General features: G+C 37.0%; 1 pseudogene; it reads left to right on the top strand.

Moving 5' to 3' along the window:
• Window positions 1-1,113: 1,113 nt before the first annotated feature.
• Window positions 1,114-3,115, top strand: LOC102246658 (annotated as a pseudogene).
• Window positions 3,116-19,052: the final 15,937 nt, after the last annotated feature.

Below are 19,052 nucleotides of genomic sequence, written 5' to 3' on the forward strand. Positions count from 1 at the left end.
ATATGATTTCTCTACTTTCTTTCCCTGAAACTCATGTCTATGATATTGTTAAAAAACTGTACATTATTTACCTTTTTTTATTAGGCACAAATTCTATTAGAGTGATATTTACAGTTCACTAGCCATCCTATTAGAGTTCAACATCTAAAAGAAAAAGCTGAGATTTCATCTGAATCATAAAGGGTGAGCAAGATATCAAAGAAGATATAGATAAATAAGTCATTAATGGAGCCATTAACTTCACTTTGAGACATGTTATATATGAGGATTGTAGGGAAGGAGTGATTCCTTAACTGGCCATTTAGGCTAACAGAGGATGATAATAACACTAACAACAATAGAAATCTGTGCCAATTGTGGGGAAGGGAGGAAAGTAAATTATTAGACATGTATAGTTGAAGTAACAAGATATCTAAGTGGAGATACCTTTTATATAAGTAGAACTGTTTCACTGGAGACTGATGAGAGGGTTAGCAGTCATTTATATGAAAAGGGGGTATTGAAATTATAAGAATAGATACATTTTTCAAAGGTTGAAAAGAGAGAAATAGAAACTGATGATTTCAATGAGAATGAAAAATAATCCCCTTTGAACTCATTGATGATCTTACTTTCCTACTGAATGTATGCATTCAGACATCACTGGTGGCCTTCTACTTGTGGTGCCATGAAAGCAGTTCAGGAATATGTGTAGTAGTGGAGTGTTTACTTATTTTTATACAATGAGCTTCATATCATATTTTTGGAAACCAAAATAAAAGAAAATAAAGTACATCAGTGTTTGAAAATAGAAATATGCCTCTTTGTTTAATATGACACTACTCCAGGTTACTATTAAGTACTTGAATTCAATATCTACTCTTTGATACTGACTAGTGTAAGAAAAGCAGATTAATAAATTGACTATTTTTATCTACCATCATGATTTGCATGAAACTTTTAAATGTTCCTGAATCAACATTCAGTTCAGCTTTGCTGACCTTCCAGGGCAATAAAGATTATGTGGATAAAATTACCTGGGGGCATAATTACTTCCTTAAAAATCAGCAGGAGGCCCAGAATCCGCATCCATCCGGCCTACTTGAGCCCCACACAGACCCAGCCAGCCTCGCCATGCCAGAGAACGTGGCACCCAGGAACGGGGAGCACAAAAGCGCCTATCAGGACTGGGATAAGCCGGCCCAGATCCACTTCAGCAACATCTCAGCTTCAGCAACCTCTCTGTGGCCAAAGCTTTTGCTGATGCTATTAGAACAAATCTTGGACCAAAAGGAATGGACAAAATGATTCAAGGTGGAAAAGGCAGTGACCATTACAACTGATGGTGCCACCATTCTGAAACAAATGCAAGTATAACATCCAGCAGCCAGAATGCTGGTAGAGTTGTCTAAGGCACAAGATATAGAAGCAGGAGATGGCACTACATCAGTGGTCATCATTGCTGGCTCTCTCTTAGATTCCTGTACTAAGCTTCTTCAGAAAGGGATTCATCCAACTATCATTTCAGAGTCATTCCAGAAGGCTTTGGAAAAGGGTATTGAAGTATTGGTTGACATGTCTCAACCTGTGGAACTGAGTGACGGAGAAACTTTGTTGAATAGTGCAGCCACTTCATTGAACTCAAAGGTTGACTCTCAGTATTCAAGTCTGCTTTCTCCAATGAGTGTAAATGCAATTCTGAAAGTGATTGACTCAGCCACAGCTACTGGTGTAGATATTAGAGATATTAAAATAGTTAAGAAACTTGGTGGGACAATTGATGACTGTGAGTTGGTGGAAGGGCTGGTTCTCTCTCAGAAGGTGGCAAATTCTGGTATAACCAGAGTCGAAAAGGCTAAAATTGGGCTTATTCAGTTTTGTGTATCTGCTCCCAAAACAGATAGTAGTTTCTGACTATGTCCAGATGGACCGAGTGCTTTGAAAGCAGAGAGCCAATATTCTAAACTTAGTGAAGCAAATTAAAAAACAAACAGGATGTAATGCTCTTCTCATACAATAGTCTATTTTAAGAGATGCTCTAAGTCAGCGGTTCTCAACCTGTGGGTCGTGACCCCTTTGGGGGTCGAACGACCCTTTGACAGGGGTCTCCTAAATACATCCTGCATGTCAGATATTTACATTACGATTCATAACAGTAGCAAAATTACAGTTATGAAGTAGCAACGAAAATAATTTTATGGTTGGGGTCACCACAACATGAGGAACTGGATTAAAGGGTCACGGCATTAGGAAGATGGAGAGAACCACTCTAAGTGATCTTGCATTACATTTCCTAAACAAAATGAAGATTATGGTGATTAAGGATATTGAAAGAGAAGATATTGAATTCATTTGTAAGATGATTGGCACCAAGCCAGTTGCTCCTATCGACCAGTTCATAGCTGAGTTAGCTGAGGAGGTCAATTTAAATGGTTCTGGCAAACTGCTCAAGATTACAGGCTGTACAAGCCCTGGAAAAACAGTTACAATTGTTGTTTGTGGATCTAACAAATTGGTTATTGAAGAATCTTAGCACTCCATTAATGATGCCCTATTTGTCATTCGCTGTTTAGTGAAGAATAGAGCTCTTATTGCAGGAGGTGGTGCTCCAGAAATAGAGTTGGCTCTACCGGTAACTGAATATTCATGAACATTGAGTGGTATGGAATCCTACTGTGTTTTGCTTTTGCAGATGGTATGGAAGTAATTCCATCTACACTAGCTGAAAATGCTGGCCTGAATCCCATTTCTACAGTAACAGAACTAGGAAACTGGCATGCCCAAGGAGAAAAAACTAGAGGCATTAATGTCGAAAAGAGTGGTATTTTCAACATTTTGGAGGAACTGGTTGTTCAGTCCCTGTTGGTTTCAGTTAGTGCACTGACTCTCGCGACTGAAACTGTCCAGAGCATCCTGAAAATTGATGATGTGGTAAATACTCGGTAATCTGGATAACACTGGCTGACTGGCACCATCATGGCCACTAATGGTGCGACTGGAGTGGAAGATCACTGGTGTTTCTTGTTGTTTGAAATATTGTATCCCTTATGAATTCCTGGGCCTGGACTTCCAGTTTGCATTTACTTGAAATTGTATTGACACAGTTTAATGAAAATATTAAAGATTTGGTTTCAAAGAAAAATCAGCAGGAAACTTCATATACCAAAGGTTTATTTGGTATTATATAAGAATCCTAAAGCATACTAGGGATATAAGATGGTGTACGGTGGAACTTTCCTTCTTTATATTTTTCACATTTCAGCATAATAGTAAACTCCAAGATTGTATAAGAAGTTTTAAATGATATTCAGTAGAAATTATATAATTCTGTTAGGTTTTCCTGTGTTCAAAAGTGACACCCTAATCATCATAGATTATTATTTTTTTAAATACATTTTATTGATTTTTTACAGGGAGGAAAGGAGAGGGATAGTTAGAAACATTGATGAGAGAGAAACACCGATCAGCTGCCTCCTGCACACCCCCTACTGGGGATGTGCCCGCAACCAAGGTACATGCCCTTGACCGGAATCGAAACTGGGACCCTTCAGTCCGCAGGCTGGTGCTCTATCCACTGAGCCAAACCAGTTAGGGCTCATCATAGATTATTATCTTACTTTCCATTTACTTTTATTTTTAACCAGAGACCCAGTGCATGGATTCGTGCACATTGAAATGAAATTAATTAGAAGATGGCTGGTGGGGCAGGACTGGGCAAGATGGGCTGGACACCCCCTGGAGCAAACCTCCCACAGTCCCTCCCCGGCCGGCCACACCTGGGGTGGCACCGGGGCTCAAAGGGCGTCTGCAGAGTGAGTGTGGTCCCTCTGACAGGAGGGTCCCTCGGCCTGGTCTGTGGGGATCAGGCTGAAACTGGCAGTCCAACATCCCCCAAGGGATCCCGGAGTACGTGAGGGCACTCTGCAAAGTTGCTGTTGCTCAGCAGCTCCTGCTTTAAGCGTCTGTCCCCTGGTGGTCATTGTGCGTCATAGCTACTGGCTGGTTGGCCAGTTGGCTGGTCGGCCGGTAGCTTAGGCTTTTATATATATAGATTATTTCCCTTGATTTGCTAATTTATTTTTACTTATTTCATTTTTATTGATTTTAGAGTGAGGAAGGGAGAGGAGGAGGGTGAGAGACAGAGGTGAGAGAGAAACACCCATCAGCTGCTTCCTGGATGTGCCCCAACAGGTCATCGGACTCTGACCTGGGTATGTGCCCTGACCAGGAATCGAAACTGCCATCTTTTCGTGTTCAGGATGAAGGTCCAACCAACGAAACCACACTGGCCAGGTTCTGTCTGGCTAATTTCTACCTATCCACTTAATTTCACCTACTCCAAGAAGCTTTTCCACCTTCTTCCCCACTCCCACTACTACAGGCACCCTCTTGATCTTCAAAGCCCCCTAGGGTTCCCTATCTCCTGAGAAGCACACTGCATGTGACTTTTCCATCAATCACTCTCTTGATGAAAGTTTGCTCTTGCTGTTCCTTCCTCCAGGAAGTCTACGCTGATGCTCCAAGCAGGATCTGGCTTGTCCTCCTCTGGATTCCCACAACACCTGCAGGTGCCTTGATTCATTCCTGCTCAATCCTCCCAAGAATAATGGGTTGTGTGCATGCTGTCTTCCCACCAGGCAGCCCTCTAGGCACCCCATGGAGACTGTGAGTCCTAATCCACAAATCAGAGCTGGGCATCCAGGAACTTTTACTCTCCATTTGAAAGACTTTAGGAAAACTGCACCAGGGAATAAATGAATAAGATTATAGTTCTAAATCACAGTAGTTCACACTTAAATTTAGCAAGTAATTTATAGTAAACAATAACCAGATCTTGAAATAATCTATGATCAGTGGAAAGTTCATCTTGAGGAGAAGATAAACATTTTAAACGTCAGAAAGCATTTTTGTCTTTGATGAAGGAAATAGAAAGTAGCTGTTCTTTTCACTAGAAAAAATGGGTTGAGAAATCATAGTGGGAAGATTATTGCTTATAAGAAGACTCTAGAGATCTTAATTTCTGCCAAGATTGAAATTATGTCTTTTTAAAATAAAGATTACATAGCTTTTTACTGTGAAACTATATAAGAATGGGGAAAATAAAAAAAAATTGTGAAAGGGAGACTTGAGATCATAAAGGTATTAATTCTGGTAGGCATTTAACAGACATGAAACTTCAGGAAAATATTATGTCCATTTTTAAAGTAATTCTAAAAATATTGAAACATAAACAAATTACAGTTATTGTCCAGGGATATTAATAATACTGCAGGAAAAGAAACATCTATGTGGTGCCCATTCCCCTCAATTAGTACATGGTTTCTCATTGTGAATGGTTTCTGTAATTATTCCAACTAATGAATGTATAAAACTTGCTGGAACAATTGACTATTTTACCAAATTAAAGAGAATAACTTCTTATATATTATAAAGAAAACCTACAGATAACACAAACTGTCACTGGAAAATATTTATAAAAATACAGTTGGTGAAAAGTAAAGAGAATATAATAAAAATCTCATTTCCTATTAGAGGACTCATATATATCTATGAAGATGAAAGAGTGAATATTTGGTCATTTCTATGTCCTCTTTGAAGAAATGTCTATTCAGGTCTTCTGGCCATTTTTATTAGATTGTTTGTCTTCCTTTTGTTGAGTTGTGTGAGTACTTTATATATTTTGGATATTAACCCCTTGTCAGATGTATTATTGGCAAATATGTTCTCAAATACAGTGGCTTCCCTTTTCATTTTGATGGTTATTTCTTTTTCTGTACAGAAGCTTTTTATTTTGATGTAGTCCCATTTGTTTATTTTCTTCTCCTTAGTAGACATGAGATGTCTGATATTTTGCTGCCTATGTTTTCTTCTAAGATTTTTATGGTTACATGCCTTACATTTAAGTTTTATTTATCCATATTGAGTTTATTCTTGTGTATGGTGTAAGTTGTTGATCTAGTTTCATCTTCTTGTATGAATAGACATTTCTCCAAAAAGGACATACAAATGGCCAAAAGCCACATGAAAAAATGCTCAAAGTCACTAATCATCAGAGAAATGCAAATTAAAACCAAAATGAGATATCACCTCACAATTGTAAGAATGCCTATCATTAAAAAAATCAACAATCAACAAATGCTGGCGAGGATGCAGAGAAAAGGGAACACTAGTTTCCTGCTGGTGGGAATGCAGACTGGTGCAGCCACTGTGGAAAACAGTATAAAGTTTGCTCAAAAAATTAAAAATAGAACTTCCGTTTGACCCAGTGATTCCATTTCTGGGAATATATCCTAAAAAAACCCATAACTCCAATCAGAAAGTATATATGTACCCCTATGTTCATAGTGACGTTATTTACAATAGCTAAGATTTGGAAACAACCGAAATGCCAATCAGTAATTGAATGGGTAAAAAAGCTGTGGGATATTTACACAATAGAATACTATGAGGCTATAAAAAAGATGGTTATCCTACCCTTTGGGACAGTACGGATGGACCTGGAAAATATTATGCTAAGTGAAATAAACCAATCTGAGAAAGACAAATATAACATGATCTCACTTATTTGTTGGAATCTAATGAGCAGAATGAATTGGCCAACAAAATAAGAGCGGAAGCATGGAGGCATGGAACAGACTGACATACCTCAATGTGGTTTTGGGGGGATGAGAAGAGATAAACCAAAGAACTTATATACTTATAGGCATAACCCATGGACATGGGCAATAAGGTAATGAAGACATGGGGGGTGGATAGGACCTGGGAGGATAGGGGTGTGGGGGTGAAAGGGGACATATCTGTAATACTGTATTAACAACAAGTTTATTTAAAAAGGTAAAAATAACAGGCAAAAAAAGAGTGAGTATTTGGTAAAGTAAATTAGATGCTTAAAGTGAATTTTGGAGGAACTATGGATGGTGTGCATAAGTTTGTGTTTTTTTTTAGATGAAGTAAATTTAGCTACATAAAAGCTTTTATTTATATATTAGAGGACCAGTGCATGAAATTCGTGCATGGGGGGTCCCTCAGCCTGGCCTGCACCCTCTCGCAATCCGGGACTCCTCAAGGGATGTCGGACATCCCTTTTGCAATCTGGGACCACTGGCTCCTAACCGCTCGCCTGTCTGCCTGCCTGATTGCCCCTAACCACTCTGCCTGCCTGCCTGATCGCCCCTAACTGCCTCTGCCTGCCTGCCTGATCACCCCTCACTGCCTCTGCCTCCGCCCCCACCACTGTGCCTTTGTCTGGAAGGATGTCTGGAATGATGTCCTGAAGGTTGTTAGGCTGTCTGGTCTAATTAGCATATTATGCTCTTATTATTATAGGAGATATATAGTAATTTATTTTTACTACCTTTTACATTTTTTCATTGATTGATTTTTGAGAGAGAGAGAGAGATTTGTTGTTCTACTTATTTATGCATCCATTGTTTGCTTCTTATATAAGCTCTAACCAGGGATCAAACCTGCAATCTTGGCATAGCAGGACAACACTCTAACCAACTGAATGACCCACCCAGGGATAAAAAAAGCTTTTATTTTTTTAGTGGTTTATGCAATCTAAGGGTCATTGTTGAATTGCTAAAGAAAGCACAGTGGTTTTAGCAGCTTGTAGAGAAGTAGAAAGTGAAATGAAGAAACTGACTTATTTTAAGGAACTTTAAGAAAAAAATAGAGGTATCTAATGAGAATTTTAAAATTAATTTTAGAGAGAGAAAGGGGGAAAGAGAGAAACATTTATTTGTTGTTCCATTTATTTGTGAATTGAGTCATTTTGTAAACCTGTCTTGACTGTTGAAAGTATTACAGATGTGTTCTTTTTTTGTTGTGTTAATCCTCACCTGAGGTTATATTTTTCCACTGATTTTCAGGGAGAGTGGAAGAGAGAAGGAAAGACAGAAAGAAACATCTATGTGAGAGAAACACATTGATTGGTTGCCTCCTGCATGAGCCCTGACCAAGGCCCACACCAGGGGGGAACCTGTAACCAAGGTACTTGCCCTAGACTGGAATAGAACCCAGGACCCTTTGGTCCACAGACTGATGCTCTATGCACTGAACAAAACTGGCTAGGGCCAGATATACCCTTTTTTATTCCCATTGACCACATCCACTCCTTCAAGGCCTTCACTGCACTGTTGTTTATATCCATGGTCTATGCATATATGCATATAAATTCCCCAGTTAAGCTCCTCCTACCCGACACTCCCATCAGCATCTACCCTCTAAGATTTGACAGTCTTTTCCAAGGTTCTGTCTCTGGATCTATTTTGTTCATTAGATTCCACATATGAGTGAGATCATGGATAGTTGTCTTCCTCTGACTAACTTATTTCACTTAGCATAATACTCTCCAGGTCCCTCCATGCTGTCTCAAAGAGAAAGAGATCCTTCTTTTTTACAACTGTATAGTATTCCATGGTGTAAATGTACCACAGCTTTTTTATCTACTCATCTACTGATGGGCATTTATGCTGTTTCCAGATCTTAGCTATTGTAAATTGTGCTGCTATGAACATAGGGGTGCATACATTCTTTCTGAAAGATATTTTGTTTTTCTTAGAATATATACCTAGGTGTGGGATCCCTGCATCAAATGGCAGTTCCATATTTAATGTTTGAGGAAACTCCATACTGTTTTCCACAGTGGCTGCATTTCCACCAGCAGTGTATTAGGGTTCCCTTTTCTTCACATACTCACTAGCACTTTTCATTTGTTTATTTTTGATGATAGCCATTCTGAGAGGTGTGAGGTAATGCCTCATTGTCTTTTTAATTTTCATCTCTCTGGTGATTAGTGACTTTGAGCCACTTCATATTTCTCTTGGCCATCTGAAAGAGCCCAGTCGGACACCATAATTTTAAAAGTATATTGTTTTGAGTCTCTATGTTTATGATGATTTATTACAGGTGCAAAAGAAAACAAATGCAAATGCAAAGAAAAAAAAGACAAATGCAGATTTATAGTAAAATATTTCAATATCCCTTTCTTGATAATTGAGAGAACCCTAACTATAAAATCAGTAGGTATATAATAGACTTGAAGAAGACCATTGACCAACAGGGTCTAATTACACTTTCAGAATATTCCACAACCAACAATGGAATCCACATTCTAAATAAGTGATGATTTTAATCTACTTCCTTTGGTTATACAAATCATTTAACAGTGGAGGGGTGGACTTAAAAAGGATCCTTTTGTGGAGCAACTGGAAATCTCATATATTGCTGTGGGAATATAAAATAGCATAATCACTTAGGAAAGCAATTTAATGGTGTCTTATAAATTTAAGTGCTCATATACCCTGTGGCCTAGCCATTCTATTCCTAGGCTTTTACCCAAAAGATATGAAATCATATGACCATATAAAGTCTTAAATATGAAGATCTATGACAATTTCATCTGTAATAATACAAAAACAGAAACTAATCCACACACTTACCCATAGGCAAATGGGTAAACATTTATTGGTAAATTGACAAAATAACAATAAAAATACAAATTAGATATATCCAAAAACATAGGTGAATCTGAAAACAATTATACTGAGTGAAAGAAACCAGGCAAAACAGATAACATATTATATGATTGTGTTTATATAAAATTTTACAAAATGCAATCTAATCTACAATGATGGAAAGCATATCAGTGGTTGCCTGGGGTGGGTTGCTCAGGAATAGGCATGCATGAGGGCTTACAAAGGTTCACTAGGAACTGTGGAGGGTGATTTAATGTTCATTCTCTTGGTTGTGATGATGGTTTCATGGGTGCATTCACATGTCAAAACTTATTAAGTTGTATACTTTAAATATGAGTGTTTATTGTATGTCACTTTTGCTATTTAAAAAAATACCCATGCTATAAGGTAATGATCATTTCAGAATCTGTATATATAAAAGGCTAATATGCTAAGTGTCCCACCATCTGACCAGCCGCTATGACACACACTGACCACCAGGGAGCAGATGCTCAACGCAGGAGCTGCTGTGACGTGCACTGGTCATTTACAGAGAGACGGCACCGTGAACCTAGTGCCCACAAAGTAACACTTGGCTTCCCCCAAGTGGTACACAGGCCCTACCACCACCCCAGAGCAACATCCCACCAAATTGCAGCCAATGCTGCCGAGACCCCATGGCACAACTGTCCAACTATCATCTGCATGAATGAGAACTTTTATGCTTATGTTAGTCATTTTCTTAATGACAATCATATACTTTACAAAATGTTCCCCCTGATATTTCCAGTACCCAGAATAGTCATTAAGAAAATGACTACGAGTGGCACTAACATTTATTGAGCATCTGCTATTCCGGATGGTAATGAAGAGTTTGAATCCATGTTTGATATTTGAGTGTGGAAATCATTTAAGCCCCAACCCTTCCTTTCTGTACCACCACATATCTGGTGCAATAGATATGGAAACCTGCCTGTCTCTTAAGATATTGGATCTGTAGCAATTTCACAGCCTTAGCCTACGAGTGGGATTCCTTCTTCAGACCTATTTTATAGCCATTACAAAAGCCAAACCAACTGTCTGATATGCTTTGCCATTCCCAACCAGATTGTACCTGCCTTGCTCTAAGCTGAAGTTTCTTGTGTGAGTAATAAATGTTCTTAGCAATTATCAAGGTGTGTGATGTGCCATCAGTTTAAATATCTGACTTATTAATTGGGCAGGGTTCATTTCACCTCTGTGCAGGTGATCATAAAATATTGAAATTGTTTAAAGATTTACCATATATAACCTTGTTATTGTCAGTACAAAGATTTGAATGTGCTCTTATTATTTGTTTTGCAGGGAAAACAATGAATCTTCAGGGAGGTTGCTTAAACTGTCCAAAGCCACACAGACAATAAGTGGAAGTGTCAGAACTTGAATCCAATTCTGTCAAAATCCCAAATTCCTGCAGAAAAGGGAAGGCCTGGTAGAGAGGGAAGATCATATCTTTGCATGACTACAGGTAGCAAATTGAAGAAGTCTGAAAAGAAATATATTATTTAGTGGCCATAAGTCATTATTAAAGGGCATTCGGTCTATATGGCTATAGGCAATAGGGAACCTATAATGTGTGGATCTATTTTAGCCATTTTTTTCCTAAAATTGGCATGATAGTTGGAATGTGTAAGTGATCAAAGTCATTCTAGGAAAATTCTGCTATAGAGGTAGCAAATAGTCCTTTCCTTTGGCCATTTTTTGCTCTATTATTTCTTACTAGAGGTCAAGTGCTCATGAAATCACATGCAAGTAGCTGGTTTCAGCTTGCCTCAGCTGGCTTCCCTGCCCATCACTGCTGGTAGCTCATGCCCCACCCTCCGCTGCTCCTAGCTCTCCACCACTAGTAGCTCTCAGCTACTAGTAGCTTGCTGCCCTGCCCTCTGCCACTCATGGCTCTCCACTGCTAGTAGCTCATGCCCCGCCCCCACGGCGAGAGCCTCTACTTACTTGGTCATGAGGGCATTATGGCGTGACAGCCACAGGCCTTTTATATAAGAGACTGGTTTTTCCCAGAGAGAATTCCCACCTTTATCCTCAGCTTCTATGAGGTAATCTCTAACTACTTGGAATAGTGTGAAAACATGAATGTGCATTATTTATTGTTGACCCTAAGGACCACACCTATTAGTTTCTATCAATGAGATGACTCATGGTAGATCCCTTGGACCAGGTGATATAAGCCAGACCTGCAGAGAGTAGGTCTGCAACCACATGAACAATCAATCAATTAATTATTCCTACCTACTGAAGTTCCAGTAAAAACTCTGAATGCCAAAGTTCAAGTAAATACCCCAAATTTTAATATTCTTAGTGCATTGTCATACATTAATGACAGGAGACTACTATAGTCTGAATGTTTGTGTCTCCACAAAATTCAAATGCTGAAATCTAATTCGCAGTGTGATAGTATTAGGAAGTGGGTTTTGGGGAGGTGTTGTCCTCAGGAATGGAATGATTACTTTATAAAAGAAACCCCAGAGAACTTTCTTGCCCTTTCCACCTTGTAAGGTTAGAGTGAGAAGATGCCAGTCTATGAATCTAGAAGCGGATTCTCAACAGACTCTAAATCAGCCGTGGGCAAACTACGGCCCGCGGGCCGGATCCGGCCCGTTTGAAATGAATAAAACTAAAAAAAAAAAAGACTGTACCCTTTTATGTAATGATGTTTACTTTGAATTTATATTAGTTCACACAAACACTCCATCCATGCTTTTGTTCTGGCCCTCCGGTCCAGTTTAAGAACCCACTGTGGCCCTCGAGTCAAAAAGTTTGCCCACCCCTGCAAATCTACTGACACCTTGATCTTGAGCTTCTTAGCTTCCAGAATAATGAGAAAAAAAATTCTGATGTTTATAATCTATGGAATTTTTATCAGTCTAAGATGACTAAAATAAAAGGTAATATATCCTGAAGACAAGCTTAGCTTTGCATATGGAACCCTATCAGGTTCTTCCTATGTGTCACTTTTTGGGGGCTGATTCCCTATATCAAATCATTGTAATAAACAATAGTAGGTTGTAGTGAGCTTTGTGAGTCTTTCTAAAGAATTATCAATCTGAGGGTGGTTTGTGGAAACTTCCAAACTTGTATTTAGTGTCAGAAGTGAAGGTGGTTTTGTGTGGATTTTTCTTTCTAACTTTGTAACTAGACTCTGCTTGTAGTTGAGGTCAAAAGCCATGGGTGGACTTGGCTCTCTGGAGGAAGGTACCCTTTGGCTAACTCCAGAAATGTATATAGCTAAACTGTAATAGAGTCACTTCTGACTTGGGGTAAAAGGATAACAAGTATTATAAAATTCAATCCATATCACAAATGTTAGCATTTGTTGGTGACTTCCACATCAGATGTATGAAAACAAATAGTTCAAATGAAGCCATATTATTTTAAAATTAAAAAAAATGCTTCAGTGGATTATTAAATATTAGATAAACCTCACAGAAATTAACAGAAAATAACACCAAATTATAAAATACAAATATTTATAGCAAATCTTCATTTATTGTAGAATACATCCACATTATTACTATAATATAGGCTATTTATATGTAAAGCTTATTAGTCTAATTTATTATGAGCAACAGGATTTTATTTTATTTTATAGTAAATTACAAAGTATGCCACTAGAGTGTGCTAAAACATTTTCTTAGATTAGAAAATAATTTCTAAAAGTGATACTGTTATAAATTGCTCTCAGCAAAGGTTTCATTTATCAACCGATTTATGTTGTAAAACATTTAAAAATTAATAACTTTTTATTAAGTATCTTAGATTTTTTGCACTCTTTTGTGATATCTATATCATTCAGATTATGAAAGTATTAGAAAATTAGTATATGCATTGGGAATGCATTAGTATTATATCAATGCAAAGTTGAAATATCACAATAAAATCTTTTGGAATCAGGAAATTTTAGGGAAAATATGTCAAATATTTTAAATTTCTAATATTTTGGTTTCATTCCCAAAATTGGTGACATGTAGACGTATATATTGATCATATAAAGAGAAAAGGATTTTTAGAGTGAAAGCACAAATAAGAGAAAAATATGACCTTTAGTAGCCTCACTCTTCTTTATGAAAATGTCTAGCATAACCTAAGGGAAATTCTTTCAGAAAGCCACTAACTGTAAAAAGAAGGACAGAAGAGAAAACTGAAAAACATGCATTTCTTTCACTTTCCTGTCACACTTCTCCCCAATTGGAATGTCCCACAAGATCCAGGGGAAAAGGCAAAGCTCCAATCCCTAGCTATGTTTCCTTCTTCAAGTTCACAAACATTTAAGTACAGACTGGGGATCTTGTGACTGTGTACATTTGTTGATGCTGAAGGGGAGAGAGTCATATATTGCAAATAGACTCTGCTATCTTCAATTCTAATATATTCATTGAATTTTAAGCTGGCCATATAATTCCCAGCCTACTACCAAGACTACAATGTGGTCTGAGAATCCACTTCCTGTTAGGGATGCATGGCCTGCAATATTAGGAATGGTAGAGTGGCTATAACCATAGATATAGAGGAGAATTTTTAAAGTTCTGCAAATAAATATAGCTTAATAAAGTTTACATTTTTAGTATGTAGATTTTAGAAGAAATGTTGTTATCAAATTGCCTTAAAATAGGCAGAAGTAACAACAGAAGAAATGGTAAAAACATCAAAAATGCTTCTCCACAATTTACTTAGTACAGATGACTTTATTAGGTAAGTTCCCTCAAAAACAAAAGGGACAGGGACAGATAATTCACATGCCATTTAATTTCTTCCATAGGATAAAGACATAAAATTCCCATTTTATTTTCTGAAGTAAATATAACTACTCTGATACCAAAATTTTCCAAAAAAGCTCAATGATGAAATCTAAAAACCAAGCTGATTTATGAAGGTAGATGCAATAACTTCAAATGTTAAGTAATAAAATTCATGAGTATATTTAATGACCCATGTTACATTATGAAGAACAATTTATTCCAAAAATGTGAGGTTGATTTTGAATTAGCAGATATATTATTATAACGGTTTCCTTAATAGATCAAATGAGATAACACACACATGCATATGATTTTTCTTTAAATGTTAGAATGTTATTTAAGAAAATGAACTATCAATTTCTGGCAAAACTCATAATAAAATAGGAATAAAACATATATTTTTACATGTTAAAGGACATCTGTCTCAAACAACCATGATCATGATTCAACATGCTCTTATTAAAAGAAAGAACAAAACTCAAATGTATACCATTGCTATTGTTACTTAAAACATTTTTTAATTCTAGCATTGGCATAAAACATATAAAAGAAGCAATATGATGTGCAACCATGAGAATAGAGTAACAATTTTATGGCAGACAATATGACAGCAACAGAGAAAATTTAAGACAGTCAAATGAAAAATAAATACAATAATTTGAAGAACTTAATGTAATAATCCTCATAAGAATACTATGGGTTAGATCTTGAAGTATCTGCCATTTAACATGTATGAAAACTAGGATATACAGCTAGAAATTGGCAGAGCCCCAATTAGATTCCTCATGTCTGATTCAAATAATAAAGTAGAAAATACTATTAAAATATGTGACTCCTCTAACAAATTCAATTATAAAACACAGCACAGTGACATAATTATAGAATAAAATGTAAAGACCTTCTGTGAAGAAACAATTAAGCTTCAGTTAAATACATTTAATGCTTGAAAAATAAAAGGATGCAAAAGAAAGAACAAATGTTATTTAGTTCCAATGAACATAATAATGGAACTATTTTTTAAAATACTTAATCAATTTAAGTTAAATAGCCAAAAATACTTCGGAAAAAAAAAACAATAAGGAGAGAATAGAATGCCATTTCTTAAATGTGATTAAAAATTTTTTAAAAATGAAACTGTATAGTATTTACAATCAAACACAATAATTACAATCACACACAGTAATTGCCAGCCTTGATTGATTATTCATTCTATACCAAGCCCTGCCTTTAACAGTTTGCGAATATTTCTTAATTAAAACCACTTTACACATATTATCTCATTTAATCCTTCCATAAATCTAAGAGAAAAATGTTTTGGAAGAAAACATAGCTGAACACATATGATCTGGTGGTTTTAAAGGCTTTTTTTAAAAATACTCAAGGCAGAAGCAATAAGAGCAGAGATTTATCAGCATTACTTCATAAACATTTAAAAATACTGAATGTAAATAAAAACAAAACAAGCTCATTAACAAAATCAAAAGAGGAATAAAAAATAAAAATATGACATATATTAAGGAAAGAGAAGAATTCCAATAGAATTAATATAATCAGTGTTCCAACAGGATAATATGAAAGAGAGAAATACTCTAATAGAAAACTAAGCAAAGGATATAAAAATAAATATCCCAGAGAACAAGCAAAGGGCCATAGGCATGTGAAACAGAGTTAAATGTCAGTAAAATTAAAATATTGATGAAATACAATTTTCCACAAAATTAGTGGCATTTTTAAAAAGTGTAACGACCACCCTAGCTGGTTTGGCTCAGTGGATAGAGTGTTGGACAGTGGACCAAAGGAATCCGAGTTCAATTCCGGTCAAAGGCATGTCCTTGGTTGCAGACTCTTCCCTAGCCTGGGCCCTGGTCAGGGACTGTGCAGGGAGCAACCAATCCATGTGTTTCTCTCACATTGATATTTCTCTCTGTCTTTCCCTCTCTCTTCTACTCTCCCTAAACATCAATGGAAAAATATCCACAGGTGAGGATTTAAAAAAATATTGTAATGACCAATTTTGCTATATTATTTTAAAACACTATTTTTATAATTATTAATTAATCCAGACTTTCTATGAGGCTCTTTTACACATACATCAAGTATCTTATAAATGTCCATATGAAGCCCTGATTTGAAAAATTAAGGATTATTTATAGAATGAAATACTATGGCAAACATATAGAATAAAAATGTATATTTAAAAATATATACTCTACAGTGGTTCTCAACCTTCCTAATGCCGCAACCCTTTAATACAGTTCCTCATGTTGTGGTGACCCCCAACCATAAAATTATTTTCATTGCTACTTCATAACTGTAATTTTGCTACTGTTATGAATCGTAATGTAAATATCTGATATACAGGATGTATTTTCAGGGGTCGCGACCCACAGGTTGAGAACAGCTGCTCTAGGAAATTCTGCTCAAGATGGTGGCATAGATAAGTGTGGTACTTATCACTTCCCACAACCACATCAAAATTTACAACTAAAATACAGAACAACCATCATTCAGAACCCCCTGAAATCTAACTGAACAGAAATCCTACAATTAAAGAAGAAGCACATCCAGACTAGTAGGAAGGGCAGAGACACAGGGTGGAATCATGAAACTGGCTGGTCATACACCCACGTGTGGTGGTTTAAAATCAGGAGGGATCTTGGCTGTGGAGGTTTCCCTGAAGAGTGAGGGGTCCCTGCCCCACACCAGGCTCCCCAGCCCAGGGTTTTAGTGTCAGGAAGAGAAGTACCCACAACTTCTCCCTGTAAACACCAATGGAGATTGTGGCTGAGTGACATGGAGGCTGTGGGAGTACCAGGCAGTTCCTCTTAAAGGGCCAGCACATGAACCTACTTGGACTCATTCCTTCTGAACTCCAGTGTTGGGGAAGCAGCTTGAAAGGAAGCTGGTACATTTTGGGAGGAACTAACTTGTCAGGGTGAGAGCTAGATGGACAGCTTTCTCCCAGACAAAAGTGTTGGCAGAGGCCATTATTCCTTTGCTAAGCCCTCTCCACCACAGACCTGACAAGCTACACCATATATGAATCTCTATCAAGCTGGCTCACACTTTTTTCCCCACCCTGGTGATTCCCTGGGACCCTGCCTTCCCTACTTACAGGCACATCCAAGCCATTTTGAGTAGCTTTTCCATACAATTGGCCTCACTTGCCTCATGTTTCAGAATTTCCTAAAAGCTCTCAAACAAGCAATAACTGGCATCACTGTGCCCCATACCTCTTAATAAGATGACATGATACGGTATATAGAAAACCTTAAAGACTCCATCAAAAATTATTAGACTTAATAAATGAATTCAGCAATGTAGCAGGATACAAAATTAACACCCAGAAACCTATGGCATTTTTATGCACCAATAGTGAACTTACAGAAAAAAAGATTTTAAAAAATCCTATTTACCATTTCACCAAAAAAAAATAAGATACCTAGGAATAAACTTAACTAAGGAGGTAAAAGACCCCTACTCAGAAAACTACAGGATGTTCAAAAAAGACATAGAGGAAGACATAAACAAATGAAAGAACATACCATGTTCATGGGTTGGTAGAATCAACATCATTAAAATGTCCATACTATCCAAAGCAATCTATAGATTCAATGCACTCCCCATTAAAATACCAATGACATATTTTACAGACCTAGAACAAACTCTCCAAAAATTCATATGGAATAATAAAAGACCCTGAATAGCCACAGCAATTCTGATAAAGAAGAACAAAGTAGCAAGGATCACAATACCAGATATCAAGCTATATTACAAAGCCACTGCCCCCAAAATTGCCTGGTACTGGCACAAGAACAAACATAGAGACCAGTGGAACAGAACAGATAACCCAGAAATTGATCCAAGTCACTATGCTCAATTAATATTTGGCAAAGGAGGCAAGAGCATACAATGGAGTCAAGACAGTCTTTTCAATAAATGCTGTTGAGAAAGTTGGACAAATACATGCAAAAAAATGAAACTAGACCACCATCTTACACCATGCACACAAATAAACTCAAAATGGATAAAGGACTTAAACATAAAATAGGAAACCATAAAAATCTTAGAGAAATCCACAAGCAGCAAAATATGAGACATATGTCATAACAATATCGTTACCAATACAGCTCCTAGAGCAATGAAAACTAAGGAGAAAATAAACAAATAGGACTACATCAAAATAAAAAAGCTCTGCACAGCAAAAGAAACCATCAAAAAAACAGCAAGAAAGCCCACTGCATGGGAGGACATATTGGCCAATGCTATTTCTGATAACGGTTTAATCTCCAAAATTTACAGGGAACTCATACAACTTAATAGAAGGAAGATAAACAATCCAATCAAAAAATGGGCAACATACTTAAATAGACACTTTTCTAAAGAGGACATACAGAAAGTCAAGAGATATATGAAAACATGCTCAAAGTAACTAATCAACCATAAGATGCAAATCAAAATGCCAATAAGGTACCATCTCACACCTGTCAGAATGGCTATCATCAACAAATGACAAGTGCTGGCAAGGATGTGGAGAAAAAGGAACCCTCCTTCACTGCTGGTGGGAATGCAGACTGGTGCAGCCACTGTGGAGAACAGTATGGAGTTTCCTCAAAAAATTAAAAATGAAACTCCCATTTCACCCAATAATACCACTTCTAGGAATATATCCCAAGAAATCAGAAACACCAAATGGAAAGGATATATACACCCCTTTGTTCATAGCAGCACAATTTACAATAGCTAAGATTTGGAAACAGCCTAAGTGCCCATCAGCAGATGAGTGGATTAGAAAACTGTGGTACATCTACACAATGGAATACTA

The sequence above is a fragment of the Myotis brandtii genome, unplaced genomic scaffold (assembly GCF_000412655.1).
Source record: "Myotis brandtii unplaced genomic scaffold, ASM41265v1 scaffold370, whole genome shotgun sequence".
NCBI classification, from domain to species: Eukaryota; Metazoa; Chordata; class Mammalia; order Chiroptera; family Vespertilionidae; genus Myotis; species Myotis brandtii.